At 43.5% G+C, this 23685-nt stretch overlaps 1 long non-coding RNA gene and 1 other non-coding gene across 2 annotated transcripts in view; one reads left to right on the forward strand and one right to left on the reverse strand.

The window, feature by feature from the left end:
• Window positions 1-373: 373 nt before the first annotated feature.
• LOC141522995 (uncharacterized) overlaps window positions 374-23685 on the reverse strand; it is a 50844-nt gene continuing 27532 nt past the window's right edge. Inside the window, exon 3 of the long non-coding RNA XR_012478295.1 lies at window positions 374-452. This is a non-coding gene — a long non-coding RNA (uncharacterized LOC141522995). The remainder of the gene's footprint in view (window positions 453-23685) is intronic.
• LOC141523164 (U6 spliceosomal RNA) lies at window positions 4884-4989 on the forward strand. Its single transcript, XR_012478364.1, has one exon. It is a non-coding gene; the product is annotated as a U6 spliceosomal RNA (small nuclear RNA).

Below are 23685 nucleotides of genomic sequence, written 5' to 3' on the forward strand. Positions count from 1 at the left end.
GTAAAGGTCCTTTTAATACATCAGTAAGAGAGGTTGGAAATTAGTTTGTATGTGAAGATGGGGTGTCCTGATGGGGTGAGACCCACAAGCCACCCTGGAGTCAGAGGCCCTGCCCCCTGGTCCTCTACTCGTCTTCTTGTCATCTTGGGCAAGGTCCTCATTTCTTTCTGCCTCAATTTTGTTATCGGTAACATGGGGATGTGAGCATTTTCTTGACCAACTGAATAGGATTACTATTAGAATGCTCCCCCTCCCAGGAAACCTGGAATCACCCCAAAAATGACCTGGGAAAGGACAGTTTTTTTTGCCTTTCTCCTTCTCTTCTGCTTTTAGACACATTAAGTAGTTAGATGTTTCTTGACTGACTGACTGACCTGGTTCTGAATCGAAATGAAAATCCTCATGAAATAAATGCACACACTGGTAGGAGATCTTAGTCTGTGATCCATGAACTTAAAAAAAAGAGAAGAAAAACATGGGTTACTGTACTTTGATCAAATTGGTCTCCTTTTGTGTTTTTTTATGTAGTTTGTTTTACGCATTTAAGAACAAAGTTTGAACAAAGTGCAAGGTCTATTCCCTTTAATTTAGAAAAAAAGAGATATCTTATTGTCTGATCCTGCTACCTCTTAGACTTCTCTTCTCTTTAAGGATATGATTTCTCTCTCATCACACCCAATTTGGATCAAGGTACAACATGGAATCAAAGTAAAGACTGACAGAGTGCTTTCCGGGGGGGGGGGAGGGAAGCAAGATTGGGGGGGGGATTGTAAAACTCAAATAATATCTTTAATAAAATTAAATTAAAAAACAAAGAACATTACTGCGACAAGGGGACCAGAGGCTTCCCTAGACTGGCTGCCAGAAGGGTTCAGAAACCCCCCCCCCACAAAAAAAAGGTCCTGCAGCTGGAGCACCCTGGAGGGGGAGGGAGAGAAATTCTGAATTCGCAGCAACTGGGGATTGTAAAGGAAGGAAAGAAGTCTTATCCTGCTTAGCTCCAGAGAGTACAGCCAGGGTCCCTGCAAAGGGGACAGAATTGGGAGTCAGAGGACCGCCCCCACCACCTGTGTGATCCTAGACGAGACACAACTTCCCTGTGACTCAGTTTCCCGAGCTGTAAAATGATGGCGCTGAACTAGATGACCTCAGCCCTGTTTCTATGATCCTGAGTCATAGCAAGTCAGAGCTTGGCTCTCTGCAAGGAGGAAATTCCAAGCAATTAGGACTGGCCAAAAAAGGACTGAGTTTCCTTTGGGGATAACAATAAGGCTCTAATTGACCTAATGCTTTGGGGCTTTTTCAAAGCATTTTTCCTCCATCCTGATCGCATTTGATTCAGGTAACAAAGCTGTTAGGGAAGGGGTGGAAGATGTGCTGGGGCTGCGCCCATTTTACAGGTGAGAACGGGAAACTGAGGGAGGGTTAAGGGGCCTGCCTTACAGTCACCTAATTAATAAGAAGCTGAGTCGGGGGTCTTCCTGCTTCTCCGTCCATTAGCCCACTAAGCCATCCCCAGGGTCTTCAGGCAGGGACTCAAGGACCATAGCTGTAATGATGACCCATGTTCAGTAAGTGGGTGGTCTCTTGGGCCCCTATTGATTCAGGTTCTGTGGTTGGTGGTCCTGAGATAAAGGTGTCTGCAATGGTCCCACTGAGGTGACCAAGTAAAGGTCCTTTTAATACATCAGTAAGGCAGGTTGGAAATCAGCTTGGGTGTGAAGATGGGGTGTCCTGATGGGGTGAGGCCCACAAGCCACCCTGGAGTCAGAGGCCCTGCCCCCTGGTCCTCTACTTGCCTCCCACCATTTCTCTCAGCCTCAGTTTTATCATCTGTGACGTGGGTATAGGATCATTTTCTTGACCGACTGCACAGGATTACTATTAGGAACCCCCAGGAAACCTGGAGTCACCTCCGAAATGAGTCTTAGTGTTATTGTAGCTGAACTGTTTGTTTTTGGGGGGGTTTTGGAGATTACAGACTTGATCAATGTGGGGAACCCCCTCTTGTCCCAGAAGAGCCCTTCCACCAGCCTCCATCCGAAGTGGCTCTGGGACTCTTGATCTCAGAACACAGACATGAAAAGTTCAAGTGACTTACCCAGGGTCAAACAGTCAGAAGAGGGCCTTGAACCCGGCCTCGAGGCCCTTCTCTAACCAAGTCACTAGGCGGCACAGTGGATCTAGAGTTCTGCTGGATTCCCATAGACCTGAGTTCAAATGTGGCCTCAGAGGCCTTTTTAGCTTCAGTGTCCTCATCTGTAATCTGGGCCTGATAATGGCACCCCCTCCCGGGGCTCTCCAGAGGACAAACTGAGGCAAAATCAGTAGAATAGCATTCAAACCAAGCAGGGCTAATCAAAGCTGGCCATTCTCATTACCCCTCCCAGCCTCTCCAGGTGACGATTTACATCAGTGTGATAAGCAATTCATTGTTCTCTCTTCAGTAAATTGAATAAGGATCTTCTCCTTAAGATTTAAACTCAGAATCTTCTGGGGCAAACCTCCAAGTTCCTTTTGTTTTGTTTAATATGCAAACGAAGGGAGCAATTAAATTGTAGATGCTTTTGAGTCTGTTTCTAATCCTCAATGTCCCTCCAAGAGGTGAAAGGTAGCTCCCAGCTGTGGTGGAGGGAGAAAGGACTGAATTTAACCCCTGGAAGACCTGAGTTTGAATCCTACCTTAGAATACTTGGTCAGTCACTGAAAATCTCTCAACCTCAGTTTCCCTATTCCTAACTATGAGGATAGTAATAGGCCCTATCATACCAATGGTTTGTTAGGATCTTAGGTAACAACAAATAATCATATTGGCCCAAACATTGTACAAATATTATTTCATTGGATCTTCTCAACAGCTCTGAGAGGTGGTTGCTATCATCATACCCATTTTACAGGTGAGGAAACAGGCAAAGCGACATGACTTCACACTGGTAAGTGTCTGAGGCTTTCAGATTCCAAACCCAGATTCCATCCAGCAAACCCTTTTCTCTTGTTCAGTTGTGCCTGACTCTTCATGGCCCCATTTGGGGTTTTCTTGGCATATAGAGATTAGGGTGGTTTGCCATTTCTTTCTCCAGCTCATTTTACAAATGATAAACTGAGGCAAACAAGGTCATGTAGCTAGTGTCTGAGGCCAGATTCAAACTCAGGAAGATGACTCTTCCTGAGCCCAGGAGTGGAGTTCTAGCCACTGCACCACCCAGATTTCCATATGTAATGTAATCTTAAAGCCAGCTATCATTATAAAGAGAAAGGACCCACATGTCCCAAAATGGAGCAAAGTGGATGCCCATCCATCAAAGAACAGTCCAACAAATTAGAGCTTATAAATGGAATAATATAAGAAAAGTTGAATCTGATCAACTCAGAGAAATATGGAAAGAATAGAAACGATGGGAAAAGCCGAGGTAGAGATCTCTATTCTGATTCCAATAATACAAAGGATGCAGCTCATAAGGTGGAGCTGGGACCTGGTCTGCAGGGACAGACCTGGGCTTGAGAAGGCTCATGATGAAGAGACTGGCCCAAAGTCACATAAGAAATAAGGGTCAGAGGTGGGATTTGAACTCAGGTCTTCTGATGCCAAGGTCAGTGCTCCATCATCTTTCTTAGAAGAGAGGAGATGACAGATGAGGAAACATTCAACAATTTGTCCAAGGTCCCACAGCTAATAAGGTCAGAGGTTCTTTTTCTAATAACATGCAAAGATAGCTTTCAACATTTATCCATTTGCAAGTTTACGAGTTCCACATTTTTCTACCCCCTTCCCTTCCCCCTTCCCCATGGCAGTAAGCAATAAGGTAAAAATTGTATCTGTAATGACATAAGAAGTGAGATTTAATAATAATAGTTGTGATAGTGAGAGTTTCTAAAGCTCCTTAAGACTTGGAGAGTACGTGACAAATATTAGCGCATTTGATCCCTAGAACATCACTAGATAGCTGTTATTATCTCTAGCTTGGAAACTCAAACCCAGGACCCTGGATTTTAAATCTACATCAGCATGTTTGTACCATAACAATAATTCTAGGTAACATTTCTAGAATGTTCACCATCTCTTTTCTCATTTATTTTTCTCAGCAAGCACAGCCCAATCCAGCAGCAATGGCCTTGCCCCTCCTCCGCCGTGTCTTTTCTGGATTGTCCCCTGTGTCTCGATTGCCCTCCCTGCTCCCCTCAGCCGCCTGGCTTATTGTAAGACTTGACCAGATGGTCACCCAGGCTCCTTAAGGGCAGGGACCATGGTCTTTCCTTTCTTGTCTCTTTGTAATCTTGTGATCAGCAAAGTGCTTCATGGATGTTTACTGACTCTCTGACAAATGTCCCACTTTACAGATGAGGAAACTGAGGGTCACTCACCCATGTCTATGAAGGATTTCATAGCTGGCATCTATGTAATGATTTAAAATTTGCAAAGCTATTTTTGTAGGTGATGCCATTTGGCCCTGACACCGAACCTGGTGAGACTGTTATATCCCCATTTTACAGAGAGGCTAAATGATTTATCCAGGATCACACAGCTAATAAATATCCGGAGGTAGGATTCAAACCCTGGTCTTTTTGATCCCAAACCCATCATGTTAAGGGTTGCGCCATATTTCTTTTTTGGAGAATGTAGCATTCTAAGATTTACAAGATGCCTTCCTTCTGTGATTGAATGAGCTTCCACATGAATCCATTCATGTATGAATGAATGCAATGAGGAAACAGAGGAAACTAGAACACAGGGGTGAGCTCTGGTTTCCTGATAAGTTTTGCTCTGGCAGTTCCACAGGACTCAGCCTTGATGCCCTTCCAAGTAGGATCTAATCTAGAAGCTCCAGGTCTTGCCATTTTGCCCACTGGTAACTTCTACTGTGTCACACACTCCTTCTCTTAAGGTATTTGAAAGTTGTGGCACTTGCTGAAGCCCTGGAATGATAGAGAAGGTCAGCACAGCCCCTGCCCAAGGATGACTTACAGAGTCGGGAAGTCTTCCTTGTTTTTCAGGAAAAAAAAAAAGAAAAGAAAAAAAGAAAGGAAAGAAACGAAAAGGAAAGGAAAGGAAAGGAAAGAAAAGAAAAGAAAACAAAAGAAAACAAAAGAAAACAAAAGAAAAGAAAAAGAGTTGTGATAGATAGATGCTTAGAAATGGCCTTCTCTTTACTTAGCTAACCTGGTCCTAAGACAAAGAGGATGGGCTCAGGGGCACCATAATGGCTAGAGTGTTGTGTGTGGAATGAGGAAGACTCTTCTTCCTGAGTTCAAATCCCACCTCAAAATCTTACTAGCTATGTGACGCTGGGCAAGTCACTTCACCCTGTTTGCCTCAGTTTCCTCAGCTGGCAAAAGAACTGGAGTAGGAAATGGTAAACCACCAGGAAAACCCCCAAATGGGGTCACAAAGAGTAGACATGACTGAAAACAACCCAGCAATGAGAGAGACCATCCATCACAAGGCTTCCACTTGGAATATCCCTTCCAGTGTGGTAGGACTTACAATGCCCTTCCAGGGCTATCTTCACAGCTCCTTCATGCTGAGTAGAGTCACCCAAGAAAGACTTGGGCAAGAGCTTGGGTTTGTTTGGATTTTGTGGGTAGATTCACATTAGATCTGTGATTTCATGAATGTGGGGAACTTCCAATGAGGATACTCCCCCATCAATAAATAGCAGTGCCATTTCTACAAGTTGGGACTCTAGGGCCAGAGCTGGAAGGGCTCTCTCAGGCTACCCAGTCCACCCTCCTCATTCTACAGACAAGAAAGCTGAGGGGAAGGGAAGCTCAATGATTTGCTCAGTCCCACAAGTAATAGGACTGCCATCCTGTCCTCGTGATTCTAGAGCCAGGGTTCTTCCCACTGTCTTGGAAGATTGTCTGGGCCACCGAGACATGAAGGACAAGACAGTCTTAACATGAGGAATGCAACTGAAAAAAAATAGCCCTTTTTTATAGGATATTTCCAAGGAAACTCTGACTCCACAGACAGTTCCCTATCTACATCGTCTCCCTTGTAATATGGCAACACACTTGTCTACCTTGGAAAGTGGGCCAACACCCATAGTAGTGATGAAGAGGCAGAGTCCCTGCATAGTGGAAAATACACACACACACACACACACACACACACACACACACAACTATGGCTGTGGAGCAAACAAGTAATAAAGACCTGAGTGCTGTTCATTTGGTATGATTCATTCTTGGAAATTACGGTTTGCATCATCATAGGCCTTGGAAGTTCAGAGAAGCCAAGGAGATGTTCACCCTGAGTTAACATTCCAAGTTTGACTCATGAAGTTAAAATAATAGGCTTCTAACCCAGAAATAGTTTGAATGGCAATTCACCATAATCTCCAGCAGAACTACTCACCAAAGAGGAGCATGTGGTAAGAACCATATGAAATACCGTACAATTTAACAGGGGCATCCAAGGGACAAAATGGATACTGTGGAGTCAAGAAGACCTGAATTCAAATCCTGCCTCTGACATATATTAGCTGGTGACCCTGAGTAAGTCATCTAACTGATGTCTGCCTCAGTTCCCTTCTCTGTAAGAATGGGATAACAGCCAACCTCTAAGGATCATTGCAAGAATCAAATGGAAGGCTTTTTTCTATTTAGTTTCAGATTTCATAAAATAATCATAATTCACCCTTAATAGAGTTATTTAAGGTTTGCAAAGTGCTTTCTCCATGACAGGCCTAGGTCCTGTTTTACATATGAAGAAACAGATTTAGAGAAGGGATTTTGGTTTTAGTCTGGAACTAAGAACTATCTGAATTTTAACACCCATTTCCTGATGCTCTGGTCTGAATCCTGAAGCCCTATGCTTCATTTTCAGACAGTCTCATCTGCAAAGCAGTTTCCTTATGGGGACCCTAAGGAAATATCATGAACTGAGGAAGGATCATAAAATAGATCCCTGAACTGGGCAAAGGCTGCTCTCCAAAGACTCTAAAACCACTAATGACCACTCTGAGTTGACCCTTGAGAGACAGAGCTGCAAGTTCAATAGGGGGCTGGCCTTGGAGTCAGGAATTAGTCATGTTCAACTCTTTGTGACCCCATTTGGAGTTTTCTTGACAAAAATACTGGAGTGGTTTGCCATTTCCTTCTCCAGGTCATTTTAAAGATGAAGAAACTGAGGCCAAAAGGATCAAGTGACTTGCCCAGAGTAGTATAGCTAGTAAGTGTCTTAGCCGGGACATTTACTGCCTATGTGACCATGGGTAGGTCAAGCCTCAATTTCCTCATCTATAAAATAAGAGGTTTGGTCTAGATGCCTCTAAGGACTTTTTTAACTCTAAATCTATCCTGCTTTGATCTTTGGATTTCATAACAGACAGATTCTGGTGTACCTAATAAATTAACCTAATGTACATTGGACCCATCACACGAAAGTCGAATATTTTCTTCCTAGATTGTGCCAATTTGAACAGATCGTTATGCCTATCAAGAAAGTACATCAAGTTCGAGGTGTGTTTCTAGATTATCTGCACAAAATGTGACTCTTAGCTCCAGCTGCCCCCCATGCCAATGTCAAAGCTCAGGGGTTGGTGCTGCTTGGAGGAGCATTTTAAAAATTCATTTTGTGGGTGGCTTTGGCTGACCTCCCAGCCCTCAAGGGGCTATTTTCCCTGAACTGAACTGGCTGCCAATCAGTCTTGTTTGTCAAACTGGCCAATTGATCAATCAATCAATGAAGGTTTCTTAAGTGCCCAATGTTTGCCAGTCACCATATTGAGTGACAAAGCTACAAAAAGCAAACTAAAATGTCTCCTGTCTTCACAAAGCTTATTTTCTCCGAGAGGTAACAATGTACATTAAGACTTCAAGGTCCCTGACATTAATACATTGTTGGTGGAGCTGTGAACTCATCCAACCTTTCTGGAAAGCAATTTGGAATTATGCCCAAAGGGCAACAAAAATGTGCATACCCTTTGATCCAGCAATGCCATTACTGGGTCTATACCCTGAAGAGATGATGGAAAAAGGGTAAAAACAACACTTGTACAAAAATATTTATAGCAGCCCTGTTTGTGGTGGCAAAAAATTGGAAATTAGGTGAATGTCCTTCATTTGGGGAATGGCTTAACAAATTGTGGTACATGTATGTCATGAAGCACTATTGTTCTATTAGAAACCAGGAAGGATGGGAATTCAGGGAAGCCTGGAGGGATTTGCATGAACTGATGCTGAGTGAGATGAGCAGAACCAGAAGAACACTGTACACCCTAACAGCAACATGGGGGTGATGGTCATCCTTGATGGACTTGCTCATTCCTTCAGTGCAACAATCAGAGACAGTTTGGGGCTGTCTGCGATGGAGAATACCATCTGTATCCAGAGAAAGAATTATGAACTTTGAATAGGAATAGTCTATTCCTGTCAAATTAGAAAAAAAAATTATTTTATGTAATTTTACTATCTCATACTTTTCTTCCTTAAGGATGTGATTTCTCTTTCATCACATTTAACTGAGATCAATGTATAACATGAAGCAAATATAAAGACTAACAGACTGCCTTCTCTGGGGTGGGGAGGGAAGCAAGAATGGGGGGGGGAAATTGTAAAACTCAAAATAAATAAAATCTTTCTTAAAAGAAAGTCTTTAAATAAAATAATTTTTAAATTCTTAAAAAAAATAAAAAGACTTCAAGGTCCCTGACTGGTGAAAGCCTTGTATGACCCCCAGGACCAGTCCCATTGCTGGATCTCCTGCCAACCCTATGCTGCCATCCCCTTTCTGTACCATATTCCCTTTCCAGAGCTGGAAGCAGAAGCCAATCGAAAAGGGCCCCTAATACTGGAAAGGGTGTCAACCTACTCCCCTTCAGCTCCTCACCATTCCAGGAAGTTTACAAAGCAAAATATCCCCTTCTTGCTACAACTTCCCTTCACGTAGGGTCTTCATAATCGGAATGTAAGCTCCTTGAAGGCAGGGACTGTTTGTATCCCATAGTTTATAGTAACTGCTTCAAAAGATGTTTTTTTTTCATTCACGAGTTCAATCATTCACTCATTCACTGGCCCTTCTTTTCCCAGAGGCATTGCCTCTAAGCAGAGAAATATTTATCTTGGGTTTACCAACTGCCCAGACTTCCTGAGGTTGAGGGGATCTAGTTCCTAACTTTGAACTCTTGACAAATTTCTGGAAAGAACCCAGAGGGTCGCCATGCTGGGAAGAGCCTTCAAATCAAACAGCTTTGATTGGGAGGAGGGGGGAGATGAAAGATGGGGTGGGGCACTATTATCTGGGGGATTTCAGGAAAGGCCTCCCACAGGAGGTGATTCTTGATCTATCTTAAAGTTAATGAGGAATTCCAAGAGCTGAAAGCTGGGAGGGAATGCCATCCCTTGGAGGGTAGACTATCTTGCTTAAAGGTATGGAGATGGACTAATTGATGGAGAGCTACACTCATCCTGCCTCATTAGCTGGGTTGCCCTGAGCAAATCACTTGTTTCCGTTTTTTCATCTATAAAGTGATACTACATGAAAAGAAATTTGCAAACCTTTCAATATCATATAATTGCAATTATTATGTTATGTGAAACAGTATGGATCCAAAAAACCTTGACAACGTTGGACAATAGAGGCTAAACTGAAGTACTGGAAACCTTCCCCAACCCCTCTTCATTGCCTTCCCCCTGTTGATGATATCTCATTTATCTTGTATATGGCTTGTTATGTAGAAGTGTCTGATGTAGAGATGCATGATGTCTCCCCAGAAGACTTTAAGTTCCTTGAGGCAGGGACTGTCTTATTTCTCTTTTTGTACCCCCAGCTCATAACACAGGGCTTGGCATATTTGCTTTAACAAATATTTATTGATTGATCAATGATAATAATAATGATGATGATGTTGTTCTGTGTTGACACAATTCTTTGTGACCCCATTTGGAGTTTGCTTGGCAAACACACTGGTTTACCATTTCCTTTTCCAGTTTATTTTACAGAAGAGAAAACTGAGGCAAACAGGGTCAAGGGACTTGTCCAGGTCAAAAGTTAGTGTCTAAGGTAGGGTTTGAACTTAGGTCCTTCTGACCCCAAGCCTGGTGCACTATCTGCTATGTCACTCAACTGTCAATAATAAATAATAGTAGTAATAATAATAATAATAATAAAAGAAATGGAAGAAGAGGAAGATGAATAAAAGAAGAGAATATGTGTGTGTGTGTGTGTGTAGGTGGGGGAGAGAGAGAGAGAGAGTAGAGTAGTACATAAAAGCTCTTTAAGGTTTATAGAGTGGAGACAGCTAGGTGGACACACTGGATAGAGCACCTGCCCTGGAGTCAGGAGGATCTGAGTTCAAATGTGACCTTAGACACTTAATAATTGCCTAGCTGTGTGGTCTTGGGCAAATTACTTAATCCCATTGCCTTGTAAACAAACAAAAAAGATTTACAGAATGCTTATCTTGTTTGGTCCTCACAAAACCTCTGAGAGGTTGATGCTATGATTATCCCCATTTTATAGTTGAGGAACCTGAGGCAGACAGAGGTGAAATGATTTGTCCAAGGTCCCACAGCTAGCATCTGGGCCCAGATATGAAGTCTGAGCTTCCTTACTCCATGTCCAGAGCCATCTAGCTGCTATGAAAAGTCTATCTCCACTTGGGTCCCTAACATCAACTTGACTGTAGGAACAAAACAAATTCAAGGTATTTTTCTTTCATTATGACATAGTCTCATATGCACTTTGAGTTCTCCAAAGTCCATACCTTCCAAGCATGCCCTTTTCCCTGTAGAATTGTGAAATGATTGAAGAGGCAATGACAGACTTTTGATGTTGCTGGTGAAGGGATGGTTGCCCCAAGAATTTTTCAGATGACTACCCCGATGGAGACATGGCACTTTTCCTGTCATTCATTGCCCAGAGCAAAGTGGCCTCCAGACCAGTCTTACCAGTGACTCTCATTGGCACACTTTGGCCTCCAGTTTCCCCTTGAGGTCAAAATTCAGAACAAAGATCTTTGATCATTATCTCAGAGGACATAGAAACCACAAAATGAGATTCAATTTTGAATTTTGTGACTTCATCCACTTGGAGAAGTGATCGGAAATGTAATACACTCAAAATTGTAGTCCAAAGGTTCGGAACAGACCAAACAGGAGAGCAGTTAGCGTGTCAGATGTCTTGCAGTAAGAAAGGAGGACCAATAAAGGCTTAGTGAGGCATGGAGAGAGGTCATGAATGACTGAGCAAAGGGCCTGAAAGTTCCTTTTTCCTTGGTCTTGGTAGGAGGAGACCCATCATCGAGGTCCATGTGTGTCTGTATGTGTGTATGATGTGTGGTGTGTGTGTGTGTGTGTATTACAGAGAGAGAAAGAGAAAAGAGATGAGAGAGAGAGAGAGAGAGAGAGAGAGAGAGAGAGAGAGAGAGAGAGAACATGCCCCAATTTTGGGGGGGGGGTAGATGATGTTACTTAAAAAACAAACTACAGAATTTATTAATTGTCTTTGCTTTGAATTTACTGTGCCCTTGGATTACTCTTCAAGGTAAGTAGGTGGGGATAAGGTAAGGCAAATGTGGGCCCTCCAGACCACCTTGAACCTGGAGTACATACCTTTAGGGGACCCATATTGTGAGTTATTGGGGTACCTTCAGGTACCATGTCCAAAATGATGATGATATCTGTAGCATTGACTCAGAAGCTTTTCGTGAGGAATAACTAAGATAATTGAGGTCTCAATTAGTACATGAGTGTGAATAATAAGTTCAGTGAGAAGCAGCAAGGTGGTTCTGTGGATTTAGTGCTAGGCCTGGGGTCAGGGATCAGATCTAGTCTCAGATTCTTCCTATCTGTGTGAAGCTGGGCAAGTCCCTTAACCCCTGTCTACCTCAGGTTCCTCAGCTGTAAAATGGGGATAATCATAGGAAAACTATCTCCCAAAGTTGTTTTGAGTCAAATAACTTTATATTTGTAAAAGGTTTGGCTCATGTTAGGTACTTAAGAAATTCCTTTTTTCTTCCTTCCTTCCCATGAAGTAGTTCAAATGATTCAAGTTTGCGTTGCATGTTTCCAAGGGGCTGGCACCAGCTGCTATATTGTATGTAATGATAATGTATTCCAGGCCACAGAATATAGGTAACAAACTTCATGGCAGCTTGGTGAGACAGTGGATAGAGAACTGGGCCTGGAGTCAGGAAACCCTGAGTTCAAATTCCGCCTCAGACACTGGCTGGGTGATGTTGAGCAAGTCACTTCACCCTGTTTGCCTCAGTTTTCTCATCTGTTAAATGAGCAGATGAAGGAAATGGGAGATCACTCTAGTATCTCTGCCAAGAAAACCCCAGATGGAGTCATGAAGAGCAGGAGATGACTGAAAAATGACTCAATAACAACGAACCACTTCTCAGATTCATTATTCACATTGATGGAGCCCTAACTATAAAAAAATGAGAAGTATCTGGCGAAGCTTGAAGACCCGTAATTATTTCAGTTATTACTATTGTGATATCAGACAACAGGCTGTGTTTTAAAAGTCAGACAAGACCTTTTTTCCCATCATTTCCTAAGCTATTAGAATTCTCTCTATCGATTACAATAGCCAACTGACCTAGTTAAAATGATATGGATAACCAATAGCCGACTCATCTAGTTTAAAATGGCTTGAAAGGAAAGATCTGGGATAATCTACACCAGTGGCCAGTTTATTGTAGACCCCTTTATCCATTTTTTTGGGGGGGTTTGCTGTTTGCATGGTTTTAGACAGCTCAGTCATATTCAGCTTATTTGAAATTTTGTTTCCCTGACTGTCCTGAATACAACCCATCAATCTATTGATCAATCAGCATTAAGAAGAGCCTACTATGTGCTGCCTATTGCAAAGGCAAAGATAAAAGTAGTTGGTGCCCTCAAGGAGTTTATATTCCATTGAAAGAGACAACATATAGTTATAAATGTATAAATGAAGTATCAAAATGGATGGAAAGTAATTTTGGTGGTTTGGAACATTGTTAGGTCTCTGCGCCCTCCACGTCATCTCTGGAAGCCTCTGGTCAAAGAGATACAGCTAGTTAATTTCCAATGGGGGGGCACATCCTTCTCAACCTTGACCATTTGCCTGGCGGAGGTGGCGCTGAATCCATGTTTTTTATGGTCAAGGGGAAAGTCATTGGAATAATCCAATGGACTGTAGCTGGGGTTGGAGTCAGAAGCTCATTGATGTCTTCTTGGCCCTAGAATGGAGAAGCCACGGCATTGGAAACCCATTCTTCTGACTAAGAATGTCTTAAGTCAGTACTGATCAGCTCAGGGTTTCATGGTTCAACAAGGAAGATTCTTCCTACTTAGCAGGAGAAGCAGAAGGTTTGACTTTGTAGTCAGAAGAGTTAGGCTTGAGTCCTGCAGCTGTCACTTACTGAGAGATATTGGTTCAACCACTTTCTCTCCTCGGGCATGATTCCCCCCTCTGACAAACAGATCCGGGGCTTTGTGCATAGAATTCATGAACAAAAGACTTTCCATTCAAATACAGAGTTTAGAGGTTTGGTGAGGGAGAAACTAGATTTGAGTCCCAGTTTTACCTCTTATAGTAGGACCTTGGGTAGTTCACTTCCCTTCCTCTGCTTTCCTCATCTACAAAATGAAGGGACTCTAAGAGGTCCTTCCAGCAAGAAATATATTTTTGCTGTTCAGTCGTTTCATTCATGTCCTACTCTTCAGGTCCCAGTTTGGGGTTTTCTTGGCAAAGATACTAGAGTGATTCATCATTTCCATCTCCAGCTCATTTTACAATGAAGAAACTGAGACAAATGGGGTGAAGTGACTTGTCCATCACAGTTAGCAAGTGTCTGAGGTTAGATTTGAACTCAAGTCTACCTGATTCCAGGTCTGGCACTCTATTCACTGAGCCACTTATCTGCCCTAAGGTCCTATGACTAGATGGTCTCAATGGTTTCTTCCAGTCCTGAAACCTAGGAAGCAGCTTTGACAAGCCTACTGCTCATATGGGAATACAGAACCTGTGACACTTAAGAACTATATGATCTTGGGCAAGTCACTTTATCTCTGGCTGCACACCAAGGGGTTTGTGGGGACCAACATATCTGTAAAGGACTTAGCACAGGGTCCAGCTCACAGTGAATGATGAATAAATGTTTGATCCCTTCCCATTTTCAGTCCCAGCTGTGGCTCCCATATCCCAATCAGTCTCAGGTTCCATATAAATAAAATGATGGTATTGCTTTTCCATAACCCCTTCCATCATTACAATAGCTAACACTTACATGGCAGGTTTACTTATCTTATCTCACTTGGTCCTAACAACAGACTTATTTTACAGATGAGGAAGTTAAAGATAAAAAAAAAAAATGATTGTAGTGACTGGTTCTGGATCATACAGTTTGGAAGCGTCTGGGGCAAGTCCTCTTGTCTCCACACCAACATTCTCCACTCGACCATCTAGCCACCATTACCTCATCTAGCCCTACAACATCACTTTACAGAAGAGGGAAACTGAGTCCTGGAAAGAGAAAACAGCTGACTGAAAGTCACCTGAGTAGCAAGGATGAGAATAGAGTTTTTCTGAGTTATTTCTACCCTGCCCCCACATGGCATCTTTAACTTTGACATAATAAGTGAGGGAAGGGGACATCCACCCGACCGTGACAAGTGAAATAATGGATAAGATTTGACAAAATAGTCCAACCATTTCAAAGGAACATTTAAGCAATGTATCACTGAATATTGAATGTAGGTGTACATGTCTCATTTCACCGAGATCGAAAAGATAAATAATGGAAAGATAAATAATGGGAGAGCTCCATCCTTAATGTCCCTCAGAGTGATAGTATTATGAAATCAGCTAAATGACATGATAATTGTCATCTGTTATGGATGAAGATAATAACCTCAGAAGCACCAATCTGGTCCGGAGTTCAGGTCTAGGCCTCTTCTCCCCTCTCTTCTCTTCTCCACATGCCATAACAGGAAGAATGATGTTTTCAATCAGAGAGGGATGGGAAAAATTAAGAAACTTTAGGGAAAGCACATCCTGAATTTCCAAAAGCTGTCTAGGGTCAGGGTTGAGTCTAGTCACAAAGTGTCTTCTTCCTTCTCTGATATTTATATTGACGGTGGAAACAAGGCTCAGACAGCTGGGAGTGATTATTCTGGGACCCTTTCCCTGAGAAAGGCTGTAGTCAAAGGTGTTTGCATTCCTGGCTCTTGTACCATTCCTCCCTCCTTTCCCTGAGCAGGCGACCATGCTGAATGAATTCAGTCATGATTCACTTCATAAACAATTTAAGGAATCAGCTCTTACGTCTCCCGAGTTGTATTTTTCCCGCAGTCTACAAGAGGCTTCAAAGCCAGAAAAAAATTCCTTCCCTCTCAAAGACCTGTTTTGTCCCAACATGCTTGAAGACTATTTGCCATTTGCCTGTACCAGGGAGGCAGGATGTCATAGTCAAGTGGGCCCTGGCTGGATTCCGGAGTTCTAAGGCCATTTGCACCCATGACTAGTCATATGGACTTGCCCAAGTCTCATGAAGGTAATAATAGTACCTGCCTCACAGAGTTGGGATGATGAAATGAGATCATATATGTAAGGCATTTTGTGAATGCTAAAGTGGAACAGAAATGATAGATTATTATTATCGATAATGATTATCATGTTCCCTAGTCAGGATTTTTGAGGGACATTGTTCATGCCTCGATATCAATGAGTCAAGAAAAGACTAATGATTTGGATCAATTTTCCGGGCTTGCAAAAATTACAGGACTTGCCCACAGTCACCCAGCTAATGAATGTCATAGATAGGATCCAGATTCTGAGTGGATTTCAGGCCAAGATTTGGCTGCTGGTCTGTGACACTGATAGTCTCATCCAGGTAGGTGCTCTTTTCCTTACCAAGGTTGGCTCCTTAGTGAGATAGAAAAGCACCTTCCCCAGGGTATCCTTTGCCCCTTGATGCCAGAATGATTTTATCCAGTTGTTTGGACCTGACTGGCATCGAGTAAATGCAAATAGTAATTATTTCTGTTTTGGTCAGAAACCCTAAGGGTCCTCCCTCTCCCAGGAAGATCTTAGTTGCTTCGTTTCTTTCTCACCTGCCTTAATCAAGAAATAGGTGTTGTCTCAGTCAAACTGAGACCTGATAAAGATCTTAGCTTAAAAAGAACAAGGTCTCAGGGCAGCTAGGTGGCACAGTGGATAGAGCAGGGGCCCTGGAGTCAGGAGTACCTGAGTTCAAATCCAGCCTCAGATACTTAATAATTACCTAGCTGTGTGGCCTTGGGCAAGCTACTTAAAACCCCATTGCCTTGCAAAAAACCCCCAACAAAACTAATTAAAAAAAAAAGAACAAGGTCTCCCTTTGCATCCAGGGCCATCCCCACTTGTCTTGATCCATATCTGACCACTGGGCCTAGATGGAATCTGGATTTAAAAAGGGAGGCTGCTGATTTTGCCCAGGCCTCCCTCACATAAACCTGAGTCATGGAACAGCTAGGTGGCACGGTGGAGGGGGCGGCTAGGTGGTACAGTGGATACAGCATGGGTCCTGGAGTCAGGAGTACCTGAGTTCAAATCCGGTCTCAGACACTTAATAATTACCTAGCTGTGTGGCCTCGGGCAAGCCACTTAACCCCATTTGCCTTGCAAAAACTAAAAAAACAAAACAAAACAAAACAAAAACTCCAAGTCACTTGTATGTCAAGGTATCACCTAGCTGATGCCACGGTGCTCTTGGGCGTGTCAAACTATCTAAGTAGTTAAGAGTTATAGTTGGTCAGCTGGTCAACACTGCTCTTCCTCCCTCCCTCCCTCCCTTCCTTGCTCCCTCCCTTCCTTCCATCCTTCCTTCCTTCCTTCCTTCCTTCCTTCCTTCCTTCCTTCCTTCCTTCCTTCCTTCCTTCCTTCCTTCCTCCTCCCTCCCTCCCTCCCTCCCTCCCTCCTTCCTTCCTTCCTCCCTTCCTTCCTTCCTTGCTCCCTCCCTCTCCCTTTCTTCCTTCCTTCCTCCCTCCCTCCCTCCCTCCCTCCCTTCCTTCCCTCCTCCCTCCCTCCCTCCCTCCCTCCCTCCTTCCTTCCTTCCTCCCTTCCTTCCTTCCTTGCTCCTTCCCTCTCCCTTCCTCCCTCCCTCCCTTCCTTGCTCCCTCCCTTCCTTCCATCCTTCCTTCCTTCCTTCCTTCCTTCCTTCCTTCCTTCCCTCCCTCCCTCCCTCCCTCCCTCCTTCCTTCCTTCCTTCCTTCCTTCCTTCCTTCCTTCCTCCCTCCCTCCCTCCCTTCCTTCCTTCCTTCCTTCCTCCCTCCCTCCCTTCCTCGCTCCCTCCCTTCCTTCCATCCTTCCTTCCTTCCTTCCTTCCTTCCTTCCTTCCTTCCTTCCCTCCTCCCTCCCTCCCTCCCTCCCTCCTTCCTTCCTTCCTTCCTTCCTTCCTTCCTTCCTCCCTCCCTCCCTCCCTCCCTTCCTTCCTTTTTTTTTTTTTTTACAGAATTCTATTCACTGAAACCAGGCAAACTATCTTGAGGTTTACCAGTCCCAAATCACTCTGGCTCACTCTGGCTCTCATTGATTCCATCCAGTTAAACAAAATTTTGCTTAGGCCTACTTTATCCCAAGCACTATGCTTGGAGCTGCTATTATGTACATAGAAATTAAAATCTGGCTTCTCAAGGAACTGACCTATAATTCAGAGGGAGTTCAGATCCAAGCAACACTCCTGGGGCTGGATCTTTGTTCTGACTGGAGATCCAGAACTGTCCAGCTATACTGCTCCTCTGGGTATCACATGTTCCAGAGAACCATAGCATCCAAAGCCCATGCTTGGCCCCCCTGTTATCAGTGTTAGATACAAAATTCAAATCAACCAGTCCTTGTCTGCCTAGAGTTTACAGATGAGTTGGCTTGTAGGCCCACTGGCTCATCATTTCAGTGGAAATAGATACCACCCTGTGGTAGTGAAGCCTTCCCGTGGGAGGTGGGATTGGCCTTGGCTAGCTTGGCATTCTAGAACTTCCCAAAAATTTTGATAGAAATGCCTGTGACGCAAGAGCTTCCGATTCCTTCCGCAAGTCGGCCTAGCTGGACGTGCCAAAGCTGAGTCCACTTAGGCTGTAACTGGTTGTCTTGAGTTCATCCAGATGTGCTCCAGCCAAAGTGGCCGGGCAGCCATCCAGTTGCATCATCTGCAGCAGCCCAGTTGTTTTGCTCTGCATAGACATGATGAAGGCCAACATTTATGGAGCTCTCGAAGGTTTGAGAAGTAGTTTACAGACATTATCTCATTTGGGGCTCACAATGACCCACCCTGTGGGAGCAGGAGCCACTCTTCTCACTTTGCAGATGAGGAAAGTGAGATTCAGAAATTAAGTGGCTTGTTCATGGCCACACAGTTAGAGGCTACTCACTGGGTGACCCTAGACGGGTCACAGCCTCTCAGTCTTCGTCTCATCTGTGAAATGGGGATGATAACAATGGGACCCACCTCACAAGGTGAGCCAACAACAGCCAAGTTAAATGATGCAATGTGATTCGCAAACCTTAAAGTGATGTATAAATGCTAGTAATGATTATGGTTGTCATCCCTTCTTCACCCCCTATACAGAGACTGGTACATATTCCGTGTTATATAAAAGATGATGAGTCAAAAAGATCCAAGTTTAAATCTTGCTCAGATACTTCCTAACTGTGACCCTGGACAAGTCACTTCACCCTGTTTGCCTCAGTTTGCTCATCTCTAAAATGATCTGAAGAAGGAATGATCAATCTTTCCAGTATCTTTGCCAAGAAAACCCCAAATGGGATCACCAAGGATCAGAAATGACTGAAATGAGTGACCAACAACAACCACAACAAATGCTTGTGGATTGATCTAAAGAGGCATTGGACTCTTGTTGTGAGAAAGCTTTGTTCTGGTCACTGGAGATGTAAAAATAATACGTAGATCTTCCCCTCTTTCAAGAAATGTATAGTCAAAAGGATAAGTAACTCCCTCACAATGGTGAAGGTAACACATGTAAAATGGCATGTCCTGGCCAAGATCATGAGAAATTTGAGAAGGAAGAGATCCCAATGATGCATGAGGGAGATTGCTTGACTGGCAGCATGAAGGATGGATTGGAAATGGAGTTCGCTGGAGTCAGGAAGCTACTCTAATGGTCTAGGCAAGAAAAGCTGTGGGCTGCAACTGGGGGAAGGGGGTGTTACTTGGAGAGAAAAGGAAGACAGAAGCAAGAGATATTGGAGAGGAAGAAGAAGAGAAAACAGCAGCTGTGGAAGATGAGGGGGCAAGGCTGACTGGAGAGTCCAGCCCACCTCTGAGGTGTTGGACCGACCACCTGATTAGGGCAGAGAGGTGGAAAGGAGAGCTGGGTAGAGTTTTTTAATGGGTTTGAGAAGCTAATGATCAAGTATGATGATTCAGTGGAAAATGGAAAGAACCCTGGCTTTGCAGCCAAAGATGAGAAATTTAAATATTGGCTCTGGGGTCTATTATCTGAACAATTGAAGTCAAGCTTCCTCTATGTTCCTTTTGTCTGGCCCATAGGAGACATGACAAAGACTTGTTAAATTGGATACAACTTCATTTGAAGAAGTTTACGACTTCTCTCTCCTTCAACACAGGGTGAGACCCTTAGTAGATTCTTAATACTTGTCATTTGATTAATTGATAAAGAAGACATTATCACAGTTTTTCAATCCATAGAATTTTCCAGAGTTCAAGTGTCTATGGAGAACCTATAGCACCTCTGGGCATAGGCAAGGACAGAGGCCCCCATTTAGGAAATTTAGGGGAAAGATGGCAGGAGAGAAATGGGAAGAGAGTTAAGGGCCAGTCAAAGAGAGTTAAGAAGAGAGGTGACATCATCAAAAAGGTGACATCTGGGTGTTTGTTTTTGTCTTGAAGGGTTTTAATGTAAATAATATCGATTAGAACCAGCAAGAAAATATTCTAATATCTAATATGATATTAGAATATCATAAGGTTATAAACACAGATATCTGCTGGGGAGAGCTCCCACTCTAAAACACTATTGGTAAAGAGCTCCAGAGAATGACATGTTTGTTGTGAGGACCTGTGGGGTGCAGTGGATAGATCACTGGAGCCAGGAGGACTTGAGTTCAAACCCAGCCTCAGACATTTACTAACGGTATGACCTTGGACAAGTCACTTCACCCTGTTGCCTCAGTTTCCTCATCCATAAAAATGAGTTGGAGAAGACAAAATTCACTCTAACATTTCTGCCAAGAAAATGCCAAATAGCTCATGAGAAGTCAAACTGAACAAGAACAACAATTAGACCAATAAATTCCTGATCATTCCCATGAGCTACTCAGATAATCAGAAGATGGCGTTACCTGCGGTTTTCCAGAAAGAGCGCCCACTTTAGAGTTATGGGACCCTGGACTCAAATCTCCTTCTGAACATGCACACTTACTAGTTGTGTGATCCTGGTCAAATCATCTCACCTCATGACTTGTGTTACTGCTGTTGTTAAGGTTGGTTCAGTTGGACCCAAATCTTCATAAACCCATTCTAGATTTTCTTGGCAGAGATATTAGACTATCATTTTCTTCTCCAGCTCATTTTACAGAAAAAGGAACGGAGGCAAATGGAATTAGGTGACTTGTCCAGGGTCACACAGCTAGTAAATATCTGAAGCCAGATTTGAACTCACAAAGATGAGACTTCCTGGGTGCAGGGTCTACTTCACCTAGAAGTTCTAATACCGGTACCACCCAAGTCATTGCATTGCTTTGTAAGTTCTCTGGTTATTGAAATATCTGTGAGCAGTAGAGTATGCAAGGGAGCAAAATCTAGGACCAAATCCTAGGATTATGAATCTAGAACTGAAGCGTCAATGAGTTCAACTCCCAGTTTTTATAGCTAAAGATACTGTGCTAGCAAGCTAGCTAGCTGGATAACGGTACTGAGAAGTGAAGGGAGTGGTTGGAGACCATTTCACTGGGAAGTACTGGAGGGGCAGTTGAACCTGGGTCTTCTTGCCGCCCAGTCTAATACTCTACGCACTATACCACACTTCCCCTTCTGCTCTTTGGGACCAACTTTGCCTTAGTCTCTCACAGTTTCAGTGAATCTCAGAGCCCATCTTTCATTCTTTCTTGATCATTGAATTCTCCAGATTTTCTACACTGCTCCTAACGCTCCCACCCAGCCATACCAACCCCCAGACTGCTTCTTGGATCTAGCTGAGTATTAGTTCTTTCCCAACCGTGGGTAATTACATTAAGTTCTTGCTTTGGTGGAGGGCCAGTCAAAGAAATCATGCTCAAGGTATGGCATTTCGATTCTGACTCATGCTTCTAACTCCTTTCCCCCCTTCCTTCTTTTTTTTAAAAACAGGAGGAATTTGAATTGACAATAGGAGTTGTGCTTAATTAACTTAACACACTAATTCCAATTTCTTTCAGCCATCTGTGAGGCTGTGTGCTCCATAGAGTAAAGGTGAATCATGGGTATTCGGGGAAAAGAATTGAAAACGCCATTTATTTCATGAATAAATGTCAAACTATTTTGAGGAAAAGGGAGGAGTACATTCCTTGTCCTGGCTGCCCAAACCTATGCAGGAAGAGAGATGGTGGAAAGCTGTATGTTAACCCATCTAACATGGAGCGCTTCTGTAAGGGGCAGGAGCAGTATCTGGGTTCCAGAATTCTGCCTTTGACCCTAACTGACTGCTCAGATAAGTCTCTTGCCTTCTCTGGACCTCCACGTTCTCATCTGACAGCCAGGCAGTGTAGTTTGAACACATACCGTAACTCATCTCTAACCCAGTTTGGTTTTCTTCGTTAATGGACAAGAACCAACCAACCAAGCAGGATGAATAGCTCTAGACCTGGAGATTCTCACTGGATCTGTCTGAGGGATGGGGGGGATGGGGGGCTTTCTTTGTATCCTCAGCCCTTGGTGCAGAATCTGACACATAGGAGTAGGTCCATAATAAATGTTTGTTGACTGACTCACTGAAGTCAGGAAGACTTGAGATAAAATTTCATGCCAGATCTTATGGCCTTGTGACCAAGATCTGAGACCTCGACCAAACCATTGAAATTCTTGGAGCCTCAGTTCCTCCTGTAAAAACAAGATAATAATTGTATCTCCCTCACAGGATTGCTCTAGGAATTCAATTAGATAAAATATGGAACGTTATTTACAAACTTCAAAGTGTTATGTTAATGCTCACTATTATTGTTGTTATTTGTAAAATAAGGGCAGGGGCCAGGGGTCTAGAGGGAAGAATGCCAGATTCATTGTCGGAAAACCTAGCTTCAAATCCCAGCCTATCACTTTCACAGGCAAATCTCCTGACTCCTCTGCACCTCAGGTTCCTGATCTGTAAAAGGAGGACATAATGTCAATGGAATCCTGGGCTCTGCCCCTTTGGGGAAGATTCTGCAGTTCCCTAGTCTCAGTTTCTTTGATTACCAGTGAGGAAGATGAATTAGAGAACCTCTAAGGTTCCTTCCAGTTCTAAATCTGGGGTTCCATGATTGGACCCTTGTCCAAGATTCTACCTGATCTCAACTTCCTTGCTTTCTACTCTGGACTCCAATGCCAGCTGGTTCTTTTTTTGCCTCCTGCTTCTGTAGGAAATTTGGAATGTTCAAATGGTTGATGGGGCCAAAGTGCTGAGCTGCCTCCTAGGCTGAGCCAAAGCTGGGCAGCCAATGGTAGGACCCTGGACGTGGTGGAGTGACTCGCACTGTCCTGGCTCCAGCTGAGGTTTGCCAGAGTGGGAGAAATCTGGGAGGAACCTCAGGAAGTAGCTATTTCCTGACCAGATCATCCCTGGTCAGCAGGCAGGCCTCCGGGTGTCTATAACCTAAGAGTCTTATCCAGTGGGTTCCTGCCCAATGTCTCCTGGGAGAATCAGTTGTTTCTTCTTTTTTCCTCTTTTCTTTCTTTCTTTCTTTCTTTCTTTCTTTCTTTCTTTCTTTCTTTCTTTCTTTCTTTCTTTCTTTCTTTCTTTCCTTCCTTCCTTCCTTCCTTCCTTCCTTCCCTCCTTCCTTCCTTCCTTCCTTCCTTCTTTCTTTCTTTCTTTCTTTTTTTCTTTTTAACCTTAGCCACATGTCAAGTTTTGGGTTCATAGCACTTGGGTCTCGGCCCCCTCTCTGGGTGATGAGGCCTTCCTTTTGCAGACATGTATCTGAAAACTAGAGTCATCAAGGGTGTGTGTGTATGTGTGTGAGAGAAGGATGATTCTCTGGCTGATCCTCTCCTCTCTACCAACCCCCAGCATCCCTTAGTCCCTGTTGGGACACCTCCTATTAAGAGAACTTTTTCCCCCCACTTTTGCTGCTCTGAATTTTTGTTTTCTTACCTCTATCATGTCCCCTTCTTTCTCCCTCCTAGTACAATGCCCCCCCCATAGAGTAGGCATTTAATAAGTGCCAATGGATGAATGAATGAATGAGTCTGGGATCTGTGATTAAAATTTAACATTATTAAGCAGCAAGCACTGAGCTAAGAAAGGAGGATAGAAAGACCAAGAATTCCTGTCCTCAGGGTGCCTGGAGGTGGTAGGGCAGGAGAAGACATGCAGACAGCTATGTACATTTGAGATAGAATGAGAAGGTGGGAGATTATTTCAGAGACAAAGGGCCAATAGGAGAACAGAGAGAACAGGGAGATAAAAAAGACCTGGGGGTCAGCTAGGTGGTGTAGTGGATAAAGCACCAGCCCTGGAGTCAGGAGTACCCAGGTTCAAATCTGGCCTCAGACACTTAATAAT

This window comes from Macrotis lagotis, chromosome 4, assembly GCF_037893015.1.
Source record: "Macrotis lagotis isolate mMagLag1 chromosome 4, bilby.v1.9.chrom.fasta, whole genome shotgun sequence".
In the NCBI taxonomy this organism is placed as follows: domain Eukaryota; kingdom Metazoa; phylum Chordata; class Mammalia; order Peramelemorphia; family Peramelidae; genus Macrotis; species Macrotis lagotis.